General features: G+C 36.7%; 1 protein-coding gene across 1 annotated transcript in view; it reads left to right on the top strand.

Moving 5' to 3' along the window:
- The first annotated feature begins 7,157 nt into the window (after positions 1–7,157).
- Positions 7,158–7,851, top strand: part of LOC106872848 (aromatic-L-amino-acid decarboxylase) — a 53,199-nt gene continuing 52,505 nt past the window's right edge. The window contains exon 1 of the mRNA XM_052965968.1: positions 7,158–7,443. The gene's annotated coding sequence lies outside the window, so the exon portion shown is untranslated. The remainder of the gene's footprint in view (positions 7,444–7,851) is intronic.

Raw genomic sequence — 7,851 nt, 5'->3', positions numbered from 1 at the left:
TATATATATATATATATATATATATATATATGAGGATAAGATCGTTATTTAAAGTACCGATCCTATCAGGTGGCCAGCATGGGAATAAAAACTTCAAAAGGTAATAATTATTATTAAAATTATAATTAAGGGTATCTAAAAGATACGACCATGCTTGAAATAGTAGCCAAAACCTGACTCTAAAACCACACTAATGTGGTTTTAGAGTCAAGTTTTGGCTACTATTTCACGCATGGTGGAATCTCTTAGATACCCATTATGATATTTATTTATATATATATATATGCATGTGTGTGTGTGAAGTGTGAATGTGCGTATGTAATGTATACGTAGATATTTATCAAGATACGAAGTGCTGGGGCACGTGGAAAGATACGGATCTCCATACATTAAAGATTGCTTATAATCAGTCGATGAAATCAGATTAAACTGTAAATGTGACGATGTGGAAAGTGGTTAGCGAGCGAGAGAGAGGGAGAGAGAGAGAGAAAGTGTAGAAGAGAAGAAGTGAGAGAAGGTATTGGGGTGGAGCGGTTCTTTCTATAGTCAGTTTCGACTCAACGAAGGTTGTAACATTTATGACAACAACAACGGCTACCACCACTACAATAACGACAACAACAGTACCAGGTGTTGTTATAGAATGTTCAGATAATCCATTAACATATCTATATCACAAAGTGAAGTTAAACGTTTCACTTTTCCAACATCTCAAAATGCTCTCCATCAATATCATTCCAATTTCTTTCTTTCTTTTTTTTCTCTCCCTTTCTTTCTTTCTTTCTTTCTTTCCTCCTTTCTTTCTTTCCCTTCTCTCTGCTTTTTTCTCTCTCTCCTGTCTCAAAAACCTCATACTTTTTTTGTTGGAGCACCATTCAGAAGAACGTGAAAACACATCCAATGTTTGGTTCCAATGGCAACAGAAAAACGCCTCTGAACATTGAATTCTAGATATCACTGTTGCCATCATTCGTTTATGCAGCGATATTATTACTCTTACCATTTTATGAGGAAGACCAACTTTTGACAAAATTCTCCAGAGCGCATCACGATTTACTGTACCAAAGGTCTTGGTCAAGTCAACAAAGACTATGTACAAGTCAGTGTTTTGTTCACGTGTTTCCTCTTGAACTTGCCAAAGGTCAAGTTCAAGATCTATGTACTACTGTCCTTCGCTACTGTAAGAGCAGAGAAAGAAACGGCGATGTTTTTGATGAAGTATCCCCACCCTCATCTCACAGACATCGTTTATTCTATTACACTTGCTGTTTGTTTTCTGAATTAAATCTCTTCTCTGAATCCTGCATACAAGCTGTTGTTATTCTCTTTTCTTTATTCTGTTCCTTCAAAAATTCTCCTCTTTTTCTACTTTTCTTGAAAACATTCTCACAAACAAAACGACTCATCGCAAAAAAGGTAAAATACTTAGATTTTTACAATTAAAATCCACTCATTAACAAGGTGGCCGGTCGATTAGAACGATCCCAGTACGCAACTGGTACTTAATTTATCTATCCCGAAAAGATGAAAGGCAAAATCGACCGCAGTGGAATTTGAACTCAGAACGTGACGGTAGACGAAATACCGTTAAGCATTTCGCCCGGCACGCTAACGTTTCTGCCAGCTCGCCGCCTTACCTGTTATATTAACCTCGAATCCGACCTCAGTCGAATTTGAACTCACAATGTAAAGAGCCGAACCAAATGCTACTCTATTTTTTGTCCGACACTCTACAGATTCTACTAGTTCGCCACTTTAACTTCATAGGTGAATATGTATGTATGTATGTATGAGAGCATGTATCTGTACGCATGCAAGCAAATATGTGTGTGTGTGTGTGGATGTGTGGATGTGTGGATGTGTATGTGGCTGCATGCACGTATATATCTGTGTGTGTGTGTGTGTGTGTGTGTGTGTGTGTGTGGTGATTCATCGTTTTATCCCGTTTGCTATAATTGGATTTAATAATCACAATGTGATGAAATATTTTTTCCTTTCATCGCTTTGCCAAAAAGAGGGAGGCCAGCGTTTTTGACATTTTTTCAGGGTCTCTCAGACTGTTCGAGGTAGTTTTTTCTCAAATTAGAGACCTTGGCACAAATTTTATCCACAGAGAGTTTAAGGCAGCCGAGTTGCAATGAGTGATGTTAAATCCGGTGATTCATTACACCCACTAAGAATATCAAACAGTTTCCGTCTTCTAAATTTTGCACATAAGGCTTTGGTTGACCAAGGGTTTGGGAAGAAAAAAGGTGTTTAATAGTAACTGTTCTCGGGTGGATTCGAAACATACCTCTTAACTGCAAGGCTCTCTAATTTGACAAATGTGTTTTACTAAGTTTTATCTCTCGTAAAATTTTAACTCGTCTCTTGCTACTTGCATAGAAAAACAAAACAAGAGTATATTACACTCTGGCTGTTTACTGCCGGATTGGAGGCGGTAATTGGATGTCTTAGTTTTCCATTCTGTCAGGCCAGCAACTCTGGAGGATATGTTATGTCCGTTCCATCGATTCCAATGTTCAAATTGTACTTATTTTCTCGAAAGGATGAAAGGCAAAGTCGAACTCAGAGGAATTTGAACGCAGAATATAAAGACGGACAAAATGCCGCATTTTCTATTTGTTAAAAAGTGAACTAGCGAAGAATTACCATGCCGGACAAAGTGCTTAGCAGCATTTTGTCCGTCATTACGTTCATGGTTCAAATTCCTTTAAGTCGACTTCGCCGTTCATCCTTTCGGAGATCGATAAGTACTAGTTGAGTACTGTGATCGATATAATCGATTCTCTTCCTCTTCTGTAATAGCTGGCCTTGTGCCACTTGAAATGAATAATAACATTCAAATCTCCCCCAAATCCCATTCTACTTTTAAAACTATGACGAAATTCTACATTCAGTAATGTAAATCAAGATATTCTGAATCTGAATGAAGGATAGCATTATCACAGATGGAAGGCCTTTAATTAGGTGTCCCTAAGATCAAAGCTGACTTCAGGTGAAACTGATGTCCATCAGCGTTCTCTGTTATTTCATGTCACATATTTAATGTCGGCTGAACAGATGATGTCATGGAACCTCTTTACAACCGATTGGACTGCAACAGTGAAAGCTTTGTAGATGACATAACACAGATCAGCGACATCATCTTCATCAAATTCTCTCTTTATAGTAAAACAATGCTACATATATGGATTAGCCATAATCAAGTATCGACCCTAGAATAAATAAATAAATAAATAAATAAATGAATAAAGAAATAAATTTATTAATCCAATTTACATCGAATACTTTTTTAACGATTACAATAAGTAAAGATTACAAAACCAAAATTTTCTTCAGAAATTTCATAAAAAATCTGGCTAAGCTCTTTAGCAGCTTGACTGATTTGGGCAAGTTGGTAGGAGGCTAAGAAATAAAAAAAAATAAATTGATAGGTCAATGATTATGAAAAAAAACAAACATTCTTTGCATGCAAGCAAGGCGGTCAAAAGCGTATATAAAAAAGTGAATCTCTTTAAAAGTCTGTAAATATAAAATATGACAAATGGTATAAATACTGTAGGTCTTTAAAAGAAAGTTCATAAATGAGTTTGGTTCAGCAGAAGGCGGGTTTTTAATGCGTTTTTGAAATTTGACAGCGAAAAAATTATTTTTCGCTTTCGTCATAAAATATTATTCTTTTTGTTAATACTGTTTTAAATAAAGCTTTTTTGACGAATTGATATTGGCCAAAAGGGTTTTTCAAAATTCAAATCAGCGATATCTCTTGCTTGGTAGTTATAAGGGAGACAATGGTGACGGATTATTTCAAAGAAATATGTATGGCGGTGATGATGAAATATTTTGTGCAACTTGATGCCAGAGTTGTATATATATATTATCAAACGAAAGTAATTTTGATTGAGGATTGTTTATTTTGAGAGTCTTCCATGATTCATGAATGGCATGATTGAGTAAGCGAAATTAATGTAACAAGGAATTGAACTCAGAACGTAAAGAACCATATTGTGTACGATGCACAAACGACTTTTCCATTCCACTCCTAATTACTGATTCGTAATTAGTCCCAGATTCAGAAATTTAGTGAAAGGAAGTAACTAATTAAATCGATCACAGCATTTATTCTATCGATGTAGGGAAGATGAAATATGTTGTTCTCGGCAGGATTTGAACTCTCCCACAAAACACAATCACTCCATTCTCGATGTCATTGTTGTTCTTTAACACAAGGTCAGGTCTGTTCCATCAGCTTAATTTTTGCTGGTTATTTAACTACACACTTCACTGCAACCTATTTCTACCTGGCTGACATTTTAGTAAGTGTGAGAGAAAAAGTTTAGGGGTAGGCTAAGGATTAAAGTTAAATTAAGGGTTGTGATACGGATAAAGATTAGGGTTAGGATTAGAGTTCAAAATTAGGGTTACAGTTAGGGACAGTTTAATGGTTTCAATAAGGGTAATAGGTTGGATTAGACTTTAGCTGCTATTCTTAGCAGATTATGCGTCCATGTTGTGGACGTGTTATCGGCTGTTGCTTTTCTTGCTGTTGAGATATATATTCTTGTTCTTGTTGATGTTCATGTTTTTATTGTTGGTTTTTTTTTTTTTGCTACAGTTATCGTTTACTATTGTTGTTGCTGCTGCTGCAATTCTTGTTTCCCCTTTGTGTTATTGTGTTCTAGTTGTTCTGATGTTGCTGAAGATATTATGACCAGAATCGTTACCATCAGCATCAAGGCTTGGAACATGTGTGTTCCACACAGAGACGAGTTCGTTTCTGACATGGCGAAGGCTTTTGCTCATCATTCGTTCAGTGACAACGAGAAAAAATGCTCAAACCTCTTCGAAAGAAGATCGAAAGCACATGCAACTGCTGGGTTCAGGGTTTCTTAGAGAATTACATTTTCCAGTAGAGAGTGTAGTTTAATTTTCTTCCCTCAAGGAAAGAAGAACCTCCAGTTTTAAAGACACCATCACCAAGAACTGCCTTCAGTGGGTAGAATATATGACTCCAATGGATGTTAAACGACTTCCAAAGCATATTGTCTACGGACAAATGAGAAAGAAAACATGAAAATCAAGGAGACACTTGAGGCGCTTCAGTGATGTCTTGAATAAACAGAAAAACGGCAACATTAGCGTCAACAATGAGGAGATTTCACCTGTGACGAAACAAACTGGCGCATCTTCATTCATTAATAAGCAGACTTCTTTGGTGAATAATGTCATCGAGAAGATTCTGAGGCCAAGAGTGAGAATATAAGACGAACTCTGTTGTTAAAAGCCGCTCTTCTTTTCATTCTGAGTAGACTGAGTCCCTTTTACTGGACACACCAGTCATCGCATTAACATCGTCTACTACTGCTACTACTACTGCTGCTGCTACTACTACTACTACTACTACTACTACTACTACTACTACTACCACTACTGTCTATATTTTTATTTCATTTCTCATGTTCTCGTAACTTAAGTTCATTACGTATATTTCACCTGATTTACGCAAGATGTAAACAGAATAAGTAAACAAGTTTTTCCTCCCTTCCTACTCTCACTCCCTCCCCCTCCCTACCTCCCACTCTTCCTCCTCCTCCTTCTTAGTCAACTTTGCCTTTCATTCTTTTGGAGTCGATAAATTAAATACCAGTGAATCACTGAGGTCGATGTAATCGACTTAATCCCTTCACTGAAAATTTCAGACCTTGTGTCTATACTAGAAAGGATTATTATTATTATTATTATTATTATTATTATTATTATTATTATTATTATTATTATTATTCAAAGCACACACGCACAGTCGGAACATCTGATTCACAGATGTAACAACCGACTCCACTGCTTTTTCTGTCATTCTTCTGCCCCATTTTTACTGCTGCCTTCTCCTACCCACCTTTTCCACGCCATTTAATCTTTTCTTCTTACCCTACTTTCTCTCTCTCTCTCTCTCTCTCTCTCTCTCTCTCTCAGCATGTGTATGCATATCTGTATGTATGTTTGTATGCATGTGTATGTATGTATATTCGCACACATAGCAGAAGCCACTTATTATAATCGGGGTAATGTTATAAAATGAAAGGAATCACCAACACTTTAATTGTTTAAAGTTATCAGCCTGTACTTGTGAAAAGGCTGCGTCCTAAAGCTTTCACAATAAACAGGTTATACTGATAGGATGCGCTCGCGTGCGTGCACATACATACATACATACATACTTACATAAATAAATAAATAAATACATACATAAATATATATATATATATATATATACAATATACAGCGCGAACCAGAAGTAAGTGGACAGAAGGTTGAATAGGGTTTCTGTCAGGGTTATACCATAACCTGCGTTGATAAAATTTTCAGTGCTTTTGAATTGCATTATTGCATACAATAATATTTAATTGTATATGTAATAATTGTTTATCAAAATTTAATTGTATTAATATGTAATCTCAAAGTAAATGTTATTATTTACAGTCCATCTACTTTTGGGTCACCCTGTATACACACAAACACACATGCGCTCACACTACTGAGTGGACAAACACAACGGAAGAGTTTAACACTTAATAGTTTCGCTGTCAGTTCCTTATAAATTTATTTAATAACAGCTTGATTCGTCCCATCTACGGATCCTATTTAGAATACTAAGATACACACACACACACAAACACACGCACACATATATATATATATGCATATACACTTTAATTTTGTGTTTGGTTTGCAAGATTCTTGCTGCGATTTCGTTTTTGTGACACAAGATTTTTATACATACATACTCACAATGTGTGTCTGCTGTATTTCCCCACCCAGCCCCTCAACAACACCTCTGTCATCAATTACGTGTCATCTCGTATTTCTCTCATCGAAGCAGTGTGTTCCCTTGATATCGATTTATGCCTCGGCGACACTGTCTACACGCTGAACACTTTTACAAATAGCTCCACACACGCACAAACGCACACGTAGTAGTTTATGAAGATAAGTGTCTCTATCTACAGAAACACTCGCTGATTAAATGTATACGTCAAGAATTTATTGATAGTCTTACATCAGCCTGAACACAGCTTCCCTAGTCTACCTTCTCTCTCTCTCTCTCTCTCTCTCTCTCTCTCTCTCTCTCTCTCTCTCTCTCTCTCTCTCTCTCTCTCTCCCTCCCTCTCTCTCTCTCTCTCTGTCCCCATCGCGCAAACAGCCTCTTTCTCGATGTTATCGTCCTGTCTGCTGCTACTAAAATACATGCTACACAACATCACTTAAGTGTATTTCTTACCAGACAACACCTGTCGTCATCAGATTTTCATTGAACAATTTTCTATTGAAACATCTCTGTGAGCAGATCTAAATTTGTCTAAAGACATACCCGCTCCAAAGCTACACATCACATATTCTATCACTGTCATTCACCATAGCAACAGGAAATTTCACAACCTTTCGGTAAGTGTTTCTTTACTGGCTCCACATCTCCGTAGTTAGTTAAAAGTCAACCATCCTCTACTTAGCGTTACCCGACCGCATCTACCCATTATAAGTTTAGATTTTAATCTCTTTTGTCTTCTTCTTTCCTTTTAATATAGTTTGCTTCGATTGCTTCTCCATTCTACACCATAATTTATTTGTCTTGTGTTACGGTGCCGAAGCGATGTAGCTATGATGGGTGCTGCAGCATTTGTTATTATTCGTTTGCTCCAGCCCAAACTTTATTAAACAGAATCAAAGACATTCTAGGCGTGAATGTTTCTCGTCAAAAGACACAAAAAGGACTCGAAATCATTTCCAATATTATAAGTACACACACACACACACACACACACACACACACACACACACACACACACACACACA

This window comes from Octopus bimaculoides, chromosome 3 (assembly GCF_001194135.2).
Source record: "Octopus bimaculoides isolate UCB-OBI-ISO-001 chromosome 3, ASM119413v2, whole genome shotgun sequence".
Classification (NCBI taxonomy): Eukaryota; Metazoa; Mollusca; class Cephalopoda; order Octopoda; family Octopodidae; genus Octopus; species Octopus bimaculoides.
The sequence above is the reverse complement of the archived record's forward strand: the minus strand, read 5'-3'. Positions and strand labels throughout refer to the sequence as shown.